This window comes from Tinamus guttatus, unplaced genomic scaffold (assembly GCF_059628265.1).
Source record: "Tinamus guttatus ecotype Peru unplaced genomic scaffold, ASM5962826v1 Tinamus_guttatus_pri_ptg000246l, whole genome shotgun sequence".
Classification (NCBI taxonomy): domain Eukaryota; kingdom Metazoa; phylum Chordata; class Aves; order Tinamiformes; family Tinamidae; genus Tinamus; species Tinamus guttatus.
The window spans coordinates 833,439-854,370 of NW_028288780.1; positions in this window are offsets into that span (position 1 = coordinate 833,439).

A 20,932-nucleotide genomic window follows, 5' to 3' on the forward strand; every position below is an offset into this window, starting at 1 on the left:
TTTCCTACTAAGTCTAAAGTTACATTATAAAGAAATATCAATTCCTACATAGAAAAGCATTGGGCTTCACTAGTAGCAGAGAGACAGCCCCAGAAATCTCTTACAGGGAGAGGATAATTAAAAAATAAAAAAGTCCTCCCCACACAGCAATACGTATAACCTGTAAGAAGTATGCAGGTTCAAAAGAGATCTTTGAAGTGGGACAATCCCTTTGAAATTTGAGGAAAATCAAAGAAAAAAAGAGCTTATATCAAAAGATGATAAACTGAGGCAAATCTTTTGAAGGCTGGAAAATAAAAGGATAATTGTAGATCATGGTGCGGCCAAAGGATGATGCAATGCGCAAACATGCAAACAGAAATCCCCAGCAATAAGGCTACGCAGAGGAAGAAGGGTTTAAAACGGAGGGGCTGCTCAGCAAAGCTCCTCCTGGGCGCTCCCGCAGGAAGGAACCAGCCAAGGGGCCGGGCTGCTTCCAGGGGGGACGCAGTCTCCACGTGCCACCTGCCAGCCCAAGGACCACAACAGACAAACCTCAACCTGTCAAAATCAAGGCTGAATCTGTCTGAAGGCAGTTTTCTAGGACTCTCGAGAGGACTCAGAATTAGACAAGAGTTTAACAGACTCTTTATTTTCTCCTGATAGCCTAACAGTATTCACATCAGATGATTACAAAGCCTTATTCTGACTAACGAACTCTAGATAGAGCAGTTTTTCTACCATAGAAAGAAGGGATGAAACCCAAGGACTGAACTGGCCCAGAGATAGTGAGCAGCATAAAATTAGACTCAGCAAAGGCTTTACTCTCACCTCTTGGAGGTTTACCAGCGACCTTACTGCCAGTGAGCACTTCCTCAGAAGATATCATGCAACACCATTCCCAATGGCCTTTCTCTTCATCAGCTAGGTATAAAATATAATACCCTTTTTTAACTGAAAAGGAAGAGTTGTATGTCACTGCTTCCTTAAAGCAACACACCTGTATTTTAAAGGGCTATTTTCATTGACTGGATGGTCAACATCAAAGCCCCTTGGTATGAATCCAGTGAGCTAAGCAAGCCCAGTGTTCCCTTTGGGAAGTCTTCAACTGATCACAGTCTAATCTGCACCAAATGTTCCTGTGTCTACCTCCATTCAACTGGACTCTACTTCTTCCAGTAACACGGCCTTTGAACTAGCTCTAGAAGCTACGTTCTCTGTAAAGTATTGGAAAGATAAAATATATATATAGCCTGTACAGAAACACAACAGAGCCAAGTACATATTTAAACAAGTGGCTCCAAGTGGCTTTTCTGTGGAAGGGTTTTTAGTAACGAACTTCAGTGAATTTCCACTATGCAGTTTAAAGGGACTGTCACTGCGCTCTGAACAGATTTGCCATGGCACCAACTGTTCCCATCACACAAAAAGCAAACCTTTTTACAAGAACAACATACCTTATTGTGCTGCACAGAGAGAACTGGTGCCTACTGCAGACTAAAAATTACACTAGAACTAGGAAAACAAAACAAACAAAAAACAGCCCAAGAAAAACAAATGCACTTGTCCCACAGAATGGGTAGGTTTTAAAGAAAAGGCCTGAAATATGTCAGTCATTCTGGAATCTCCATGACAGCATTTCCAGGGCAGAGCCTAAAACATTTCCTATCATTTAGAAAATCATAGAATGCTTAAGGTTGGAAGGGACCTCTAGGGAACATCTAGTCCAACCCTCCTGCACACGCAGGGTCACCTAGAGCACGTGGCACAGGACTGCGTCCAAGCGGGTTTTGAAGATCTCCAGAGAAGGAGACTCCACAACCTCTCTGGGCAGCCTGTTCCAGTGCTCTGGCACCCTCACTGTTAAGAATTTTTTCCTTAGGTTCCTGTGGAACTTTTAGTGCTTCAGTTTGTGGCCATTTCCTCTAGTTCTGTTGGTGGCCACCAGTGAAAAGAGGCCCTCACCGTCCTCCTCACTCTCTCCCTTGAGGTACTTGTAGACACTGATTAGATCCCCTCTCAGCCTTCTCTTCTCCAGGCTGAACAGGCCCAGCTCCCTCAGCCTCTCCTCATAGGGCAGATGTTCCAGGCCCCTGATCATCCTTGTGGCCCTGCGCTGGACTCTCTCCAGCAGCTCCACATCCCTCTTGTACTGTGGAGCCCAGAACTGGACACAATACTCCAGATGCGGCCTCACCAGGGCTGAGTAGAGGGGCAGGATCCCCTCCCTCGACCTGCTGGAGATGCTCTTCTTAATGCACCCCAGGATCCCATTGGCCTTCTTGGCCACGAGGGCACACTGCTGCCTCATGGTCAACTTATCATCCACCATGACGCCCAGGTCTTTCTCTGCAGAGCTCTCATGCCCCAAGCTCTCAGTAGTTTACACCACCTGGCCTCCCAGTATCTACTTTCAGTTATCATACCCAAAGCCAAAGCTTTCCCATGTATAGACCTCAGGCTTTTTGATGGTTATTTTATCACCAGTGGCAATCATTTTGCACCATTTTCTTAACACTGTTTTATGGCTGTGCGCTTCTCCCTCCCTATTTCTCCCCTCAAAGACCCCACACTCAATACCTTCAGCCTGCTGGGGAATTTAGCAAAACAGCTCTTCTAAGCATCTTGCAAGATTTCAGGTCTAAGCAGCAGCAAATACCAAACACTACATACACATTTGCATATGAAAGGACTTGTCCTAGAAGTGTAAATCTCCACAAAGCAGTCTAAACACTTAGAGAGGGCAAGATCCTACTTTTCATTAAAAGAGGTCCTCTGTCAGGGTGTAGCAGCAGCAAATGAAAGCTTTTCCTCTTCGTTCTACCTTCTACTTCTGACTTGAGGGACCCTTCTCATGCCCTTGTTCCAAGAAGCCTCATGGACAGAGACCTCTCTTTATTCAAAGTCGTTTCTAGCAGACAGGCCTCAAGATATACACAAAAATCAAAATAAAAGCAAGCAGAGGCCAAGCATCACTGCCTTTCCTGCTGTGTCTCACAGCAAGCGAGAACACTGGTTAAGGAGAAGAGCAGAAAACTTCCCACAGGTACCCTTGTCCTGGTGAAAGCCAATGTTGCTGTCCAGGGGGATACTGCTTTGCGAGGAGAAGTAAATACTCAAGGGGTAGAGGAGAAGGAAAATAGTGCCATAATAAGGCTTAGCCCAAGAACAAACAGCCAAACTCTCTACCTGCACATCTCTGGAAGACAGTTATGCACAGTGTGTTTTTAAGCAATTAGGAACATTTCAGATCATACTAGATGTATTTCAGAAGCACCTTTATTATACACATACACTTCTTAAAACTATGCCACGGGCCACATCCAGGCACACGAGATATGAACCAGGGAGAAAGCAAAATAACTGAGCAGCTACTAGCATGGCATGCAACTACTTCACACCATCCTGGGGGCCACATGGATGGCGCAGACAAGCCAGGGCAAGACACACACCTCCTTACACCACTGCACACCTTCAGTGCTGACATCATATCTTTTGTTTCTGAGACTCTCCTGACCCAAGCTCTGGGAAACCTTAACAAAATAACCAGCTTCTTGAACCACAACCTCATTAATGACCCAAAAGAATGGAAAACATTCTTACCGTGGCAGAGCAGCCCACTGCACATCCAGCGTCAAGGAGATTGAGCAGAGACACGCAAGCCTCCAAACCCACCTAAGCGCCTGCTTACACAAGGAAGAACTTCTAGCCCCTCAGTTCCCCATTCCTGGAGCCCCTCCCTTCCCCTCTGGCTGCTGCTGGGACTCACCTGCCAGCCATCAGCAGCCTCTTCATTCAGTTCACTAATTGAGCAGAAAACTAAGGAGAAGCAGGGGGAAGGGAGGCACATCAGCTGTGTTGCCTAACTGCGTGCTGACTGACAAGTCATATCACCTAATTGGAAGGAACCAGATCAGGAAACTGTTTCTATGCTTAACCCTTGAACAATTAAACTTGCATTTAATGGGTGATTACTGACTTGAAGCCTGCTTTTCTCTGCACTAGACTCCCACAATATGATAGGAAGGTTATCTAAGGATATCTCTGTCCAGTGCACAACACAGAACAAAAGAATGGAAAGCTCTTCAGATTTGCCTGTACTTGGAAAGTTTCCCAGGGAGGATAAACCAGGGTGGCAGGATGCCCTCCTTTTTAAAGCAGAACACGTCTGTCCAAAACAGCTGATTGCAAGTGGAGCAAGAGACTATGAGACACTGATGAGAAACAGGAATGGAGGTCTGAGCAAGCAAGAAGGAACCCTTGCCCGAGCAGAGGACAGAAGATCTGCTGGGTCCCAGAGGTCCAGCCCCAGAGGATGAGGGAGCTGCTACAGCTCACACCCCTGCCTTCTGCTTACACTTTCTTCAAATTCTTAACGGCAAGAAAACGCAAACCCCTTGCATTAGCTCACCACCGTGGGCGTGTCCATCTATCATTTCATGTTATTTATTGAAGTTGAGCATCAAACATTCATCAAGTATCTCAGATGACCAGTGAATCCATTTCCAAAGATTGCTATCAGCATTAGTTGTCTAAGAAAAATAGCTTGTGAAGCAACTTCTTCTGTGTGAATTGAAATAAAGATCACTGTAACTATCAGGAAAGGTATAAAATGACATGACAGGGATTTTAGAATATGTGATTACAATTTCAAAAACTATGCCATTTGTAACCAAAAACTACACAACATAATCCAACTTAATTTGCATATAAAACAGCTCCACGCACACACAAAAAATCTAAGTATGGCCAATCATGTGTAAGTCTGCCCACACAAAATAATCTGTGACTAATTACAATTCAGATATAAGTGAGTAAGCTGATCTGTAATGCAATATAAGCATCTGTTTGGGCTGAACCTAACTCTAACTGGTTAGGAAATGAGGGCAACAAGGAAAACTAGCACCATTTCTTATTCTCAGCAAGACTGAAAACTCAGCAACACACAGAATTGGCCAAAAAACAAATCATTCAATATTTTTTCAAAACTGTTTTGCTGCCTGAGGAACAGTTATTTGGTTTGATAAATTCTCATATTCTCTGGGGAATCATACAGAATTAAGGTGTTGTGCGGGGATACTGATAATGTGCCTTCAGGTCAAGAAGCAACTATGTCCAATTGCGCTTAGAGGACATATACACAGAGCTGTGTGTGAAAAGGCCAGAAAAGCTCTGACAAGTCACACTATCCAAGGGAGTGACCACGTCCTCACCAAAGACTCGGTTATACTTTGTGTGAAGGTTACAAGATGCTTGTCCTAGAGGCTAAGCTAGCCTGGGGCGAAGAACAGATGCTAATGGTTATAAAGGCCTAGTGCTTCCTGAGCTTACATCAGCACCATCGTGGGACAGTGCCCTTTCTAAACTCATATCCCTAGCTAAACTCGTGCTTGGATGCAGGGAGCACCAGTGGTTGCCTTAGGTTCCATGATAAAACAATTGTGCCTTTTCTACTGGTAGGGATCAAACTAGAATGACGGTTCCCAATTCCCTCGTTACAGAACAGAGAAAGCATAATTCAATGCCACATGTATTAATCATGTAAGTTGTCCCCTGGGAGGAATGAAAGATCCCATGACAAATCCTTAGTACCCCAGGACAAGGCCTGGATCAGCTGGTTTCCGGGGCAAGTGGACGTTGCAGAAGTATTGACATTACTGGCCTCAGGTCTTGTAAAGCTGCCTGTTCCTAAGCGTAGATGCAAACAAGTAAGATGGGTTGAGTTTTGCATCAAAACCAATACTAATTCAGGCAGTTACTAGCACTGAGGACTGAGGGCCACAGCAATGCAAGAATACTCCTGTCTGAGAGTATCTGTGCCAGATAAGCCGTGTTCTAGGACTATTCTGAATAAAATATAGTGAAATAGATTGGCTCTCTAAAGAAACTGAGCATGTAGAGTAAGTGGCAGCCAATAGTATATAATGAAATAACAGCCCGATTCAGCCAAAGAATTCTTTTTGGATGTTGTTGTTGTGTTTAAATGAGGAAAAGAGAAGTTACTGGCAGCCTGCCCCTGTAATGTGATATCTTGGCAGGAAAACGCTTTGTTATATCACAACCATATGGTGGTGGGAAAGATTTTTTTTTTCTATTAAGTTGGTGTAGTACTCCATTCCAATTTCTAACACAACGGAGAATGTGTTCACTTCCCAGTCCTAGCCCAAAAACTGTTAGTATATGACTATACTTTTATAGGTAATAATGGCAAATATTTAAAATGTTAGTTTCAGATGTACAGCTGCCTCTTGTATTATAAGAAGGTAAATGGGCACCGTAATGGAATGCAGCTTATTTGAACTGTTAACCTTGGTTGCCCATAAGAAGGCATTCCTCTTTTTTTTTACTGGGTGAAAATAATCTTTAGAGCAGAAAGATGTGTGGAAAATCACTGCTTCCATTTGTGCCTTCACCAGCACCTCTCCATTCCAGAAATGGCAGCAATAAATAGATTCTTTCTAATATCTTCCTTCCCAAAGCAAGAAGATGCAATAGGAAACAGTTTTTTCACGGTCCATATTTGGATTTTCCCCAGTTCCTTCATACTGTTGTTGTGATTTAGATGTCTACAAAGCACAGATAAGGATGTCAGCATTGGACTGAAGAATGAAAACCTGATTTTTTTTCTGAGGTTGGAGTTTGTGGGAAAATGCTAGAAAATTGACCTGCCACTTGTGTGATGGCAGCTCTCTGGTTTCTGTGTTCGCATGCTCAGAACAAACTTACATGGGCAGGTACAAATATGAGACCATTTTAACAAATGCTCCATGTTTGAATTCAATTTTCTGTACTTTCCACTCCTTTACTGCAGTCCTTGGAACATAACAACCTAAGAGGTTTCTTGTGACAGCATAGAACATACGAATGTTATAGCAGAGTCTTTACAACTAAACATCCTCACGGATTATTTACATTACTGTCAGCTCTTTCGAGACACTTAAACTAACCCTCTCTTTAGGGATTTTCCTCTTGTAACATGCCCATATCCCTTGATAAAGCCTTTCACACTCTGGCCAGAGAAACCACATTTTGCTCATATGATGTATTTCTGGTTTACAGCATAGATTGCAGCCTTTAAAAATATTCATATGGACTAGTCAAAACATAGCATGCTTGCAGCCCTCTGGAATCTAAATTCCAAGACTGTCTTGCTTTCTGTCAAAATGTATGCAGTAAGCAATAATCAGAAGGATCTACAGCAAGAAAGAGGGAGTTTTACAGGATTGAATGAGACAAAACAAGTTTTATCTTCTGATTTTTCCAGAGCAGAATTGCTATAAACAATGTAGCCTCAAAGCAACAAACCTGAATTGGTTGTGCTATGGCTCAGTGGAGAACAAATAATTTCTGGTAAGAAATGAGACATGACTTGCCTACAATTTAAATTTGTTAATACAGAAATTATGAAAATACATGCCTATAGAAAGCATTAATACATTTCAGACAGTGGATGTACAGTTCAAATTTGATTCTGTCCTTCTTACATAAGCTTCTACAGAGCTCCAGTGGCCCAAAAAGCACCGTGGTTTGCAGCAATACAGAAGAAGCTGGTTTGACTGCTGCCAGTGAACGAGCTACCACGAGCAAGCGGCCCTGAGACACACACGTTCTCTAGTTTAACTCTTAGCTGTGTCTTCAAGCAACTATCCCTTGAGTAAAGGTTGGTATTCTGCAGACATTACCACCTCTCTTCCCAAACAGAAGACTGCATTAATCTTTTCCGGCAAGAGCCAGCTGCACATGGCATTACTAGTGGAGGGTCTGGTCCTGTTCTCCCTGCAATCAAAGGTGAAATTTGTTTAAAATCTGCTGGCTTGAGAAGCAGGATGGTTTGTGGGAGATGCTCCCACACGGCTGGAGCAGCAGAACAGCTTATCCTTTTCAGCACAGCCCTCTGGGGAGGCGAACTGCAGCCCGTGGGAAGGCCCGGGCGCCGATGGGAGCTCCCCGAACCAAAGCGCAGCCCTGTGACACGCGCTCACGCGGGGAGCCGGCCTGGCCAGGGCGCAGAGCTCGCGGGGCAGCGCGCCTGGCTCCACTAGGGGCTAGAGAGGCTCATTCAAAACCAGCCTGCACCATGCCCAAGAGCAAATTGTTTTCTCCGCATGTTCATGACATTCTCTCTCTCCCCCCCCCTTATTTTTTTTTTAAATGCAAAAATAATTGTTCTGACCTGCAGAAAAATGTTTAATTATTCCCCAGTTTCATGGTCAAAACATTAAGTTTTTCCAAAGACATCTTACAAACTGAGAACAAAAAAAAAAAAAAAAAAAAAAAAAGAATGAAATTAAATGAAAAGAAAGGAAAGAAAAAGAAAAAGCCCTGTTACCTAAGAACCTATTGAAATTCTTTAAGTCTCCGGGCACGCATTATGTATTCATCAAGTTTGCTGCTGGTGATGCAAGTTAGAAATTCTCCTGCTGGTTTTGATTACAGCTGTAGAGTCACAGATTTGAACAGCAGTAGACAATCATTCTTCTCAGCCTGCACATAAATATAAAAATTTCCTTTTTCCTTATCACATAAACCTTCAACTATGATTACTTCAAAGTGAATTCCCGTTTTCTTCAGATTTTCTCCACTTATCATTTTACAATTAACAAAATGTATTCCATCCAACAAAGCTTTGTTATTTGCATATTCAAAGGTCACCATGCAGGTTAAAGTTATTTAACTATGAAAGAGATGATAATTTCACAATCTTTTTACATGCAGATAAAATACAAAATTACCTCTGGGTTTTTAATTTGCACATTTACAGACACATGATAAAGAGTTTTACAATAATGGTAGAAGCAGCAAAATGAACTTTCAATTAGGCTGTGACAGCTCTTCTCTCTAGTCTTTGCATTGTCAGTTTATTATTTAAAACATCCATCTCTTATAGGGAGGAACAAAAAATGTTCCCCACTACCGCAAAACTCTGGCACCTGAATGGCAGCTCCCTGCAGGAGTGGAGCTGCTGCAGCCGGTTGGCTCGCGCGGGCTCCACTTCGCACGGAAGGCTCCTTGCCAAGCCGGCTGGGAAACCCAGAGAGCCCGAGGGAATTAGATCAACGGAGCTTCAGGTCTTGCAGGCATCCCTAGCACCACGCAGTCCAGGTCATCAGATTAGAGCAGTGATAAACGGCAAAGAAAAGTCTTATACGTTGCTACAGCACCCTTGTGCTGTATTTTTTTAAATTCATTTCTTATTGTTGTTGTGCAAACACAACAGCAATCCTTCTGGATGCGAAACTTAAATTATTCCTAGCAAAAGCAATGCTCGTTGAATTTCCGATGAATCTGTAGCAAAGCGAAACTCTATCCCCTATCTAAGAAGTTCCTCACATGCCTTACAGAGAGTGACTTTCTTCAGCAAACCCTTTCCCCCACCTCGATAAATCAAAGGAGCTGAGCTAATTATGAATCCAAGGCAATGCAAAGCTACCCTTTTCCTCACTTAACACCATGACCACAAATCAATCCAACCCCGCAAAATGACCATGCAAAGGACAAATGTTTCTTCATATTATGTGCTTTGCAAAACCTGGTCACCATGACTACTTGCTATTTGTGCTGAAAGTCAATCATATAAAATCATGTTTTGTGGGGGTTTTTTTTGTCCTCCACTGTCTATGCTCTTAAATCAGAAAGTAATTGATTACAACTAAGCAATTTCTGTATTTTTACATGTCTAATAAAAACATGCTATTATAATTTATAAAGTCTTAGAGACACAAGCACCTAAAAGTGAATTTAATGAAGGAGGAAAAAAAAATAGATTATACAAACCTCCAGAAGATTATGTTACTCCTTAAAAATCTCAGGTCATTTTAAATCTCAGCTTTTAAGACTCATTTCTGGGCTGTATCTGACATAACAATACCACATAGCGATGGAAACCTTACACAAATACAGTGATTTCAAAGGATGTAATCAGTGGGTTACACAAAACAATAGACCGAATTTGCTTCTCTCTAAAGGAATCTGAAGATAAAGAAAGGTCAGAAAAATATGTAGGCAAAGAAATCCTCTCATGCAAGTTACAAGAGAATACGACTAGCCTAGCCACAAAATATCTGTTGAGCCGATTTACTCTCCCTGCCATGTTTCCTGCTCATGTCCTTTTGTCTTTAATCCCACCAGGCCTGGCCCTCACGCAGTTCAAGTTGTCACTCAGTGAAAGCCAGCTCCTTCGCCTCATCCCAAGACATCTCAAAAGGAGATCTCTGTGTCTTCTCAAACCCTTCTCACCCCTTTTCTGTTTCAGTTTTAGACAGGCTTATCTGCCTAAGGAGGGGAGGAGACAAGTCACAATGAATGTCTTTATTGTACAGATTAAAATTATATATCCTGTTGCCCACATAGTAACCTTTCCCTCCTAAAAATAAGGTTCAAATTAGTAATACAATAACTACAATCTTAGAATGAAAATGCATTTTTCCAACACATTTAAACTTAGAAACACAACCATATTACTTCATGACTTGACAGAAGAAGAAGCACAATAACATCACTGCAGTAGCAAAACCAAACGCCATGTCTATAACTTGGAAGACAAGAACATAGAAGCCTACTAGGCCGAAGATTAAATAAGAGGAAGTGACTTCATACTGACTTAAAAGTAAGTCTTAATATGAACTGAATCTTTTTAGAAGTTCATAACAAGAAGAAACCTGAAGTGATTGAGGTTCCCCTTTCAGGTTCCTCAGGAAGTGATTGGCTTCCTGACTTCACCTGCAAGCGGATGTGTGAAAGCACTTGAAGACTTCCATGTTTATTGCATGTCAATTCAGGCCACAAATCAGGTCTCTGAGAATTGGCCGTGTAGAGGACAGACAAAATTGTCACTGAAGTACCAAGAGGATGCCGTGTATTTTGCGAGTAAGATGCTGACTTGCACTGACCCTTTACAGAGCTTGATAAAACACTGAAGATGAATCTAAACCTAAGGTTAAAATCTCTGAAATTTTAAAACCTTTTTTTTTTTTTTTAATCTATTACTATGCCATGTAGAACAGGTCCCTAAAACTCTTGTGCATACAGTATTCAGAAACTAAAGTAAATATCAAGTGTTTTCAGCAAGACATCCTAAAATCCAGTCTTTAGTTAGTGCTTTATAGCAGAAAGCAGCTTGAAGCCATAAGCTAACATGTCTCACCACTGATGTACTAAAGCAAGAGTGGCTTGTTTTTAGCATCTGTTTTGAGGTATCATATTTCACTTAGTTTAAGAAGTTGTGTTATCAGTCATAAAATTATTAAGCTCTTTAAAAATATCCAGCTTCAGTATTAATCTTGGTAGCCTTCCTTAACGCTGAATTAAACAGGTTTACCAAACACTATATAAAAGTACTATTTCCCTTTATTGGATCCATGCTTATTCTATTTAATATCTTCAAGTTCTCATGTTACAAGAAAGAACACGGATGGATCCTATTTTCATTATGTTTTTGTTATTTTGATCATGTTTTTTTATAATTCAGCAATTTATTTGAACTATTTCCTTGCTGTCCTGCCCAACCCTCTCAGATTAAATAAAAAATAAGAAAAAGCAGCATGCCAGAGGCATGGAAGTTGACAATCACTGTCTGCTGTCCTGGTAGCATTGCCTCCATTTCAAGACGGGAAAAGCTCTTTGAACCATCTACCTCATGGGCCACATGCCTGGATGATTCCATAAAAAGTCACTATTTACCAAACTACTTGCCAACCTATGTTCAAGAGTAACAAGGGTTATTGGATGGAGCTAGGAGAAATTCTTTTAAAAGTTAATTTGACAAAGAAACTGAAATTTCAAGCCAACTTTCCAGAAAATCCTGCCAAACCCATAAACATTTGGGCTTAAAAAAATAAAAGTAAAAAAGAGCATGCAAGAAAGCAAGATGTGTGTGATCATATGGCACAAACATTTGCATGCCTCTTCATCTCTGCCACCCCTTCCTCCCCTTAATAACACTGGCGCCCAGTGGCTTATTTTATTTAAAGCTGGCACAGCCAGAGCAGTCCAGCAGACAAATTCTTACAAGTTCCATGAAAACAAGCAGCAAGCTAAAGGCCAGAGATGCTGCAGTGCACACGCGGAGGGGAAGCCCCGTGACGCGAGCTCAGCTATGAGGTACCGCTGGCTCCACATACGCCAGAGCACTTGCATACGTTCCCTACTACCGCTCAGGGCACGTTTGACACTCAAGCTCCCAAACCCAAAGCGATGAGTTTTGTAGAACAGAAACCGCCACACAAGGAAAGAAGCCAGTTCTGGCCTCTCCAGCACCCAGGGGCTAAGGGCCCTCCGCAGAGGGTGCGGCGGAGCTCAGGGAGAACCTGGGCTCCTCACCATCGGAAGCAGCCAAGGAATCGGCCCGTGCTGGGGGGTGAGGTCTAACTTGGGTCAGAAGGAAAATTCATACCCCTTTGAACTCCCTGGCCAAAAAGGAGGAGTGACTCAGAGGTGTCCTGCATCACAGGGAGCTCCTGCTTTGCACCTTGCTTACAACTCTGTTCAAGGTCAGAGCATCCCCCAACAGCAGGGTGTAGCAGGTACCACCTGAGCACCAAATGACAGCATGTTTGCCAGCAAAGAAAACAGATATTTTATTCTGCTAAGGTAAAGAACCGCTTTCCTCCATTCCCGCCTGTGTCTCACAAATAGCTCTGAATATTGGCTATTTTCACATTTATTTTAATTCTTTGCCTTCAGGTCATTTGATGAACCTCAGGCAGAGACATTGGAACATTACAAACCATTATTTCTCATTTAATGAAGCCACTCTTCTTTCCTATCATACCTCACTCAAACACTTTTATGAATACAATAAAAAGAAGAAATAACCCTGCATTTAAATGCTCTGCTTGTGTTGCAGAGCTACACGGTCACCTTTCTTAACCTGCCTGTATATCAGTGTGTGGAGCTGGACGCAGCAGGGCACAGGACATGAGTTGATTACAGGCTCAGGGAGACCCTGAGGTCTGAGGACACACGTGTACACAGGGTATACTGGGCAAAAGCACCACCAGCTGCACTAAAAGCCAAGTTTCCCGAGGAGAAAAAAAAAAAAAAAAAAAGTAAATCAGAATTGGAATGAAAGTCAAAAGAACTTGGCCTAAGGTATTTTGATGGGGAGAATGTGTTTAAAGCTTCCTCCCTTCACTTTCTCCTTAGAACAGGGAGGGATTTTCCATTTGTCCAGGACTGAACTGATGGAAAAGGGAGCCATTAACAAGCTCCGCAGATCAGTTATGGAAGAAAAACAAAGAGCACAATACAGAATCTTCTGCTTACAGCTTTCCTCGGCCTTATTCCTTGGAGAGAGGGAGGAGTCTTTCTTTTGCAGGGGGAAGGCATCATGAGTCAGGAGCAAAGCTCTGACAAGCTCCCCGGGAAGCTCCCTGAAGCCAAAGCAAAGGGCACCGCGCTCAGGCCTGTTTCCCAGCTGCTATTTAAGCTGGACCCTTGTAAATGGCATCAAGGAGCCAGGGGTTCAGGGCAGGATAACAACCAGAGAACAGCCTAGGTCATCCTGCCCCTGTGCTAGGAATGCATTATTTCTCAAGGAGCATATCCTCAAACGTTTAAAACTTTCCCAAGTCTCAATTCTAGATGAGAACACAAGGTTGATGTTTCAAAGATTGCTTTGGACACAAAGTATTCTTAGAAATAGCTCGTGTTTGCTTTGAATTTATTGTTTCAGTGTGGGGGGAAAGGAGGAAGTGCCATCCTATCTCCAATGGGTTGCTGCTCTGCTCGGTACGAGCAGCATGCCAGGATGCTTGGACTTGAGGAATTTTTTTGTCCTTCCAGCAGGACAGTAGGGCACCAGAAACCTCGTGTTTTGTGCTGAGCTTGCTGAAACCCAAATAGTTCCCAGAAAACATCCATCTGTGAATAAATTCATACTGCCTTATGAAATCCATTTAACTGAGAAAGGGCTTGGTACTATTCCCGTTCATCCCTCTGTGGAGAAGGGACTCTGGGGGTTAGAAGAAAAGCCCCACACTCTTCAGGTAGAAAAATTTTTCTAGTGTACCTTACACAGATGCTTGCTTGTTTTGTGTGACCCACATCTCACATCATATCTGCAAAGTAAGGTAGCCTGGACAAAGGAGCCCACTTGCATTTAGGACTGTGAACTGTGTTACCACATGCTTTGATGGGAAGTTGTTTCCTGAAAGCTGCCACATACTTAATTCTTTCAAAGCTCCATAGCTGCTAAAAGCTGGTTTTCAACAAACAGCCTAAAGTGAATGGTACCAACAGGCAGAATTTGAAGCAGAAAGAAATTAGTTTACAAATCATGCATGAAACACTGGCATTCCAAAACCAAACACTCTGAATTAAGGATCAGATCTCCTGAATAATACTGAAGGCTTCATTGCCTGAGCATGGTAATAGGTTAAGATGTGTATCTAGTTTCAGGCTTTGGCAGTATTTTCCAAGGCTCTTGGGAAATGCATTTATTACGTCCTAACCCACACCCTGTTGACTGTTATTGCTGTTTTATATTGTACAGAATAAGTAGCCTGACAACAGATCAACCTTAACAGGAATGGCTGATTTTGAAACTGCAGACAGTCGTCTTCTAAATGTGAAATCATTATGTCCTATGTTAATCCATCAGCATCCCTAGCACATTAAACCAAAACAGTAAAAACTGTGTTTAGTTCTAATTTTTATTACCTTTTCTTTCCTTTTCCTAAATTGCTAGCACCAATTTCAGATGATACAAGCTCTTAGGAAGAGTAAATCAAGAGTGATTTAAGCACTAAAGCAATATCTGAGTTATACCTGATCACTTGATACCTGAGTTCTCATCAGTAGGTGACAGAATCTGCCTTTGAACTTCTAGACAATTATCTACTGTGCTAAGAAAAAGATTGCAATTTTTATTCTATAGAAACCAACCTTCATGTAGAAGAGCTGAACAGACACCAATTATCCATACAACTTTGAGGGATAACACCAACCTGAAAGACCAACCTCTTATTTGAATTCCTGTTTATTCTCCTGCATGCCATAGGTCACACTGAGATATATTCACTTGGATTTTCTTTTAAGCAAAAGCATCTCTTTAAGGCATACCACGTGAACAAATAGTCAGAAAAACATACTGATTACTAGCAGTCATTGCGTGCTACCATCTTTCCTACAGAAATAAGTAGTAGCAAAGGTTGTTTCTTGTATTGGAGGCTAATAATATCCTACAAACAGCCTCAGAAACAGGCACTGAAAATCACAGTCTTTGCTAGAGAATAAAATTCTACATCAAGAGAGTCCAAGGAAAGCAGAGCATTTCTTTCTTCATAAACCAACATGTGCCAGGTAATAATCAAACAGGCATTTTGCCAGAACAATTGAGCCTTTTGAAGGGGAATTTCTGGAGTGAAAAAAGTCTGAAACTTTGAATGCTTATTCTGCATTCAATAGTGTATCATGAAAGAATAAGCTCAAAGAGAAAGAGAAGAAGTGTTTGTTTGTTTGTTTTTCACGTAAAAAACTATCTGGTACTCTTAAGTCAGCAATGGGCTGAGGTGTGTGCTACTACTCAAAGAGAGCAGAAATGTATTTGGTGTCACACAAGAAAGACCAATACATTCCTCATAGGAAAGACTGAAGTTCTTAAGACTAGGGGTAGGTCTACTCCATTCCAAGCTGAAATGGCTTTGCTGCTCATAGAGGATTTACTCTCCTTGCATATATATATAAATGCAAAGTTTAAAGAAAAAACAGAAAATGAAAAGCTAGATTATTAGCTCCATTAGCTCTACATCCTGAACTGCAGCAATATCATCATAAACAGATGAACTGGCTCCACTGGTAAGTAAATACAAAGAAACCTTAACCCAGAAGAAATTAATAAAATAAGCTTGTTAGGCATCCCCTGCCGCTTAAAAAAAAAAAAAAAAAAAAGAGAGAGAGAGAGAGAGAGAAATAAATTTTTCCAAATTAAACACTGAAAAAGAGAAACAGAAACAAAGTAAGTATTAATCCTTGTTAGAGCAGACGGGTCTGTGCTTGGTTGGGCACAGCTCTTAAACAGCCATAGCGCAAAGGTACACAGCTTGTTCAAAACCACCCTGTGAGCCCCCTGCCAGCCAGAGATAGCTTGTCTGGTGTGAAAATTGTCATCAAATAAATGAACACAGCAATTCCACGCAGCAAAGAATCAGGGCCACAACAACTCCACAACTCTTCAATACCAAGCAGAAGCATTTTCCTGTCCCTCTCATGACAACAGCTTTGAACAACCTGAACAGCTCCACGTTTGAGCTCTTCTTCCTTCCCATGCAACATTGCCTCCCTGCATCTTTCATCAGGCCGCATCAGAGGAAGAGGCACAAGACAGTGCAGGGAAAGCAGTTGTTATATGAAAGCCGAGTTATTTTTCTGAGGTTAAACATCAGCTTTACTAAATACAGCCTGCAAACAGAAACCTCAGGAATTTCTATCGGAACCAGAATGGCAGCAGCAACTACCAGTGGAGGCCTCTCCATAAGTCCTCTCATACCTTATCACAACAAGAGATGAGCAAAAGCTCCCACTGTACTGCTCCTTCTTGGCTTTCCATTCCTACGTGCCTGCCTAGTCCTCTGATGGATGGTGATTTTCAATTCTTCTCTGCCTCTGCTGTGTCTCACCACTGGCTCCTATGCGAGGCTTTAAAGCTTTTCCACAGGTAAAGTCAATTACTTGGCAACAATCAGTCAAGTGATTTGAGGTGCATCTATTTGAAAACCTTATTTGATTTATGACCCTGTGGTTTGACTGTTAACTTGTGAAAGGTACCTGGCCTTCTACTCTTCTAGGAAAGCTCCCTGCTGATGAGAAGGGCTCTGACATCCTCTCTGCATCACTCATAAACAAGTTCACCCACCCTTCAACTGAGGGACTGCCCACTGCTGAGACCTCCAAAGGAGCGAGTTCCCAGAGGATGAAAGGTATGATAGATCCCTAGCTAGCTCACCAGGTAGAAAGGATGTCTTGAATAGTGGCCTCTCTATGCAATTTCCTCTTCAACTAAGGCAGGTAAGCAGATCGAAAATAACACTGCTGGAAATGCAAAGGCTCCCGCCTTTCCCTCCGCACTGGCAGGGCCGAGTGCTGTAGCACCTCCAGAGCAGCAGCTTCTGTGAACAGAGCAAGGAAGGAAGCAAGGAAGAAAGCAAAAAAAGGGAACACGGGTTGGAAGTGTTCTCCTGAACAGGGAGGGAACGCGTTCTCCAGCAAAAGCCAGTTTTTCTGAAGAAATCCCTTGGCTCTATTACACCCACAGGAATTGAATTACACCTCCAGAACCAAATCTCTTTTTTTCCCCCCTCCCCTACCAGATATGCACCTTTTTTGTGCTATCTTGGCCATGAAAAGGTGAGGAAAGTTTAGAGGGGGCTGAAGTCTCACATGAGTAAGAGTTGGGAGTCACTGTATTCTAGGCAGAGGATTTTATGTAGGCTGAAACATAGATTTTACTATAGGATGGGATTTCTAACTTGGACAGATTGTCTGGAAACAGCTTTCATGGTGTTCAAGGGCTTGGAAGACTATAGCAATTTACAGTGGAATAACATTCCTGTATTACTTAGAGCAGATGTGGCTATGTTGACACACAATTTTAATATTTGTTTTTGCAACACTTTGATTTTGTTTTGCCAATATTTTATTTCTGAAAGTAAAAATATCACTCAAATAGAGTTTTCTTACAGTTTTCATTGCTTGTTGCTTTAACAAAGAGCTTTATCAGATGTTTCATATTAAAGGACCTTCATAGTCCTTTCTTGGACCAAATAAAAATTCACTTCAGGAAATCAGAGCAGTGAAATATTCCTGCCAGTGCTAGAACTGATGAAGTTTCTAGGTCCAACACATTTGAGAAGAGCCCAGGTGTGCTAAACAGCCCAGTGTGATTAAGACTGGACAGGGGTGCCACAACACTAAAAGCTACAGCACAGCTAACAACGACTGGGGGCAATTTATGTTTGGATTCAGTAAGTTATTAATATGACTCATCCTTATGTTACCAAATATCACACCCAGCAAGTGAAAACTGAAACATATGCCTGTCAGATATAAAAGGGAACTTTAAGAAAGACCTTGGCAGACTTGAAAAGGGTGGGAAGAGCAGGAGGAAAAGAATCCAGCTTCTTTGCTTCATCATCTTAAAACAATGCATTAAAATTCTCAGGTAAGGGAAAATACGCAGTTCCTTAATCATCTTACACAGCAAGATTCCACCAAGAAAGTGGGAAATCATACACAGAAGTTAATTCCTTGCCCTTATTTCCGCCAAGAGCAACCACTAGATGGCACTGGGAACTGTGACCACCTTGCACAGAGCATTCTGGCTGCAGCGCGTTACCTGCAAGGGCAGCCCGCAGAGTGCACAGAGGCTGCTGCCTGGCCAGAAGGGAGGGTACAGAGCGCAGCCCAGCTTCCTGCCAAAAGCTCCATGAGAATAATTCTTCATCGAGAATAAAAGTGAGTGATCAGCATTTTATGGCATTTTAAACCAAAACTGCTTCCTATTATGTCACCTACCTAGTAGAACAGGTCCGTATGCTATTAAAGTAATGATAAAACAAGTAGGGAGCAACGTTATTGTTCATATTATCAGCAACGTTATTTTCAGTTTCTTCAGGTTTTGGGGGTGGAGAAGGAGCACTGAATTAATAGCAAGTTCTTTATCCTAGCCAGCCTCAGTAACAAAAGTATAGGGCAATTCAATTTTGAGTTTAGAGGACAAACAAACCCTCCAAAAAAAAAAAAAAAAAAAGGCAGGAAAATACAGGTACCTGAAAACCTCACATGACTTACCAGATATATATAGTTAATATAGTTCAAAGGTCATCAGCATATATACCAAGCTCATGTTCCCAAGTGTCAGTATAGAGTATTTTTACACCCAGTCATGTTATTTGAGATAGCATACACCACGTGCCTGACAAAATCTTGTCTTGCCAATGCACACAAAAATGCATTAATCATCCTAAATCTGATATATAAAACATGTGCTACCAGTAAACGCTTACATATGGCGGCTTCTCCCCCGCTCTTCCCTGCACGGGGGAAACTGGCACGATCGCTGCTCTAAGCAGAAGGTCTCGTGCGACGGCGCAGCCCTGCAGCCAGCTCCGCGCCGGGGAAGGCTCATTAATTTCCGTGCACACCCCGTGCATGGGGACAGCTCTGGCAGGCCTTGCTTTGGTGCTGCTCAGGAGCTCAAGCAGCCAAGGCCTCCCCAGGAGCTCAGCCCGCCTGACCCCTCGAGGCGCCCTGCCTGCAGTGCACTGGGGCGCTGAGCACTGCCGGAAAGGAAAGCTCGGTGTCAGGGGTAAGCAAATGCATCGCAGCTGAACACCACAGAAAAAAATATTTGATCCTCGTGGATCTGCTTTCCCATTAAAAAGCCAGTTTTGTTTTAAAGCTCTGTGTAGGAGAAATATTTACACATGAAAATGAACATAGGTTATTCTGCTGCCTCAGTGCTTGCTACCTGTTCAACACTGAGATGACTCCTTAGGTACCAGTGAACCAAGAACCTCCAACACATAACATGTATTTCTGATCCTTATTGTAGCACAGGCCTTCCAGAGAAAACTGTTTACTAACAATTTATGACATACTCATCACCTCTCATCAGCCCAGAGCTACCAGGACAAGATGCCCCTCTCTGTACCCACCCAGACGGCGTTAGGAAAACAGCCTGGAGAAGGCAGGCTCGCAAGGTGCCTTCAGCACAGCTTGAGCAACGTCAGCGCGCGCTGCTCTCCTCTCCCTGCCTCCAACCCTCCTCCAGCTGTTCTTCCTGCTGGGAGATGAAGCACTAAAAGTTCATTTACTGTCACTTCCTAACTTCCAGCTGGCTCAGCACAGGCACTGATAAGCTCCACAAGCAGGTCACAGATAGCGCTGGAGATTGTGGGTTCCCTGTGAATCGGAGGAAGGCTAATGTGGAAGCTGCATCTTCTCTCTATATAATTTCCTAGGATGAAATATTTTGTGTGTGTGAAGTCCAACTATTTAGTTCAGCCTCATCACATATGCTGACAATCCCAGGAAGTAACATTTTAATCATTCTACAATACTTGGGTGAGAAGTCAGACACCTAAAAGTAAGGCAACCAGATTTATTTTAGGAGACTATGAAAAGTTCCTTGGGAATTTCATCACAAATTGCAGGGTTTGCAAAGAAGTTGTTCCTCTCCAGCTATGAGAAGAAAGACCTATCCATTGAGTGTTAGCAGTGTTTCCTGGATTTGAGGATCTCAAAACTGCACTTTTCCACAGAACTTGGTGGAGACAAAGAATAACAATAACCCAACTCCACATTGCTGCTGCAGCAACCTCTGTCACGTAACTACTCAGAAGAATTGACCAATTCCAAACGGAGTTGTTCCCTTGCAACATATCCCCCCTCCAATAACAACTTGAACACCTTTTTATTAGAAACATTCATTTTCTATTTTTAATTATTAGAAACATTCATTTTCTATTTTTAATCATGAAGGATATTAAGAATCAAGTGATAAATGATGCATCAGTGCTGAATGTAAGTTATCTAGACATAAGTCTGCCACTGGTATACAATGTACCTGCTCTTTGCCACTCTAAGGATTCACCATAAAACCAAACCAAAGCAAGAAAGACACTCCAGCTGGGCTCTGTAAATCTGTCCAGCTCTTCCACAGAGCTTGCCTGATTTCCCACAAGGGTCCTGATTAAGCCAGTCCTTATTCAGATTTCCGCAAGCCCAGAAAGCTCTAAACCAGAAGCCAGACAGAGAACACCCCGAATGGGCCTGGCTAACTCTCTAGATGCTGAGCAGGCAGTAAAACCTTCCTCCAGCCATGAAGTGCAGTGAAGATGGAGCCAAGCGAGCCCCACAGAATGGCTGCCCCCCTAGTTTCAGCTTTGCAGGACTTTATATAAATAGGAGCTTATTCAGCCTGGTAACCAATTGACAGTTCCCTCAGATTACAAAG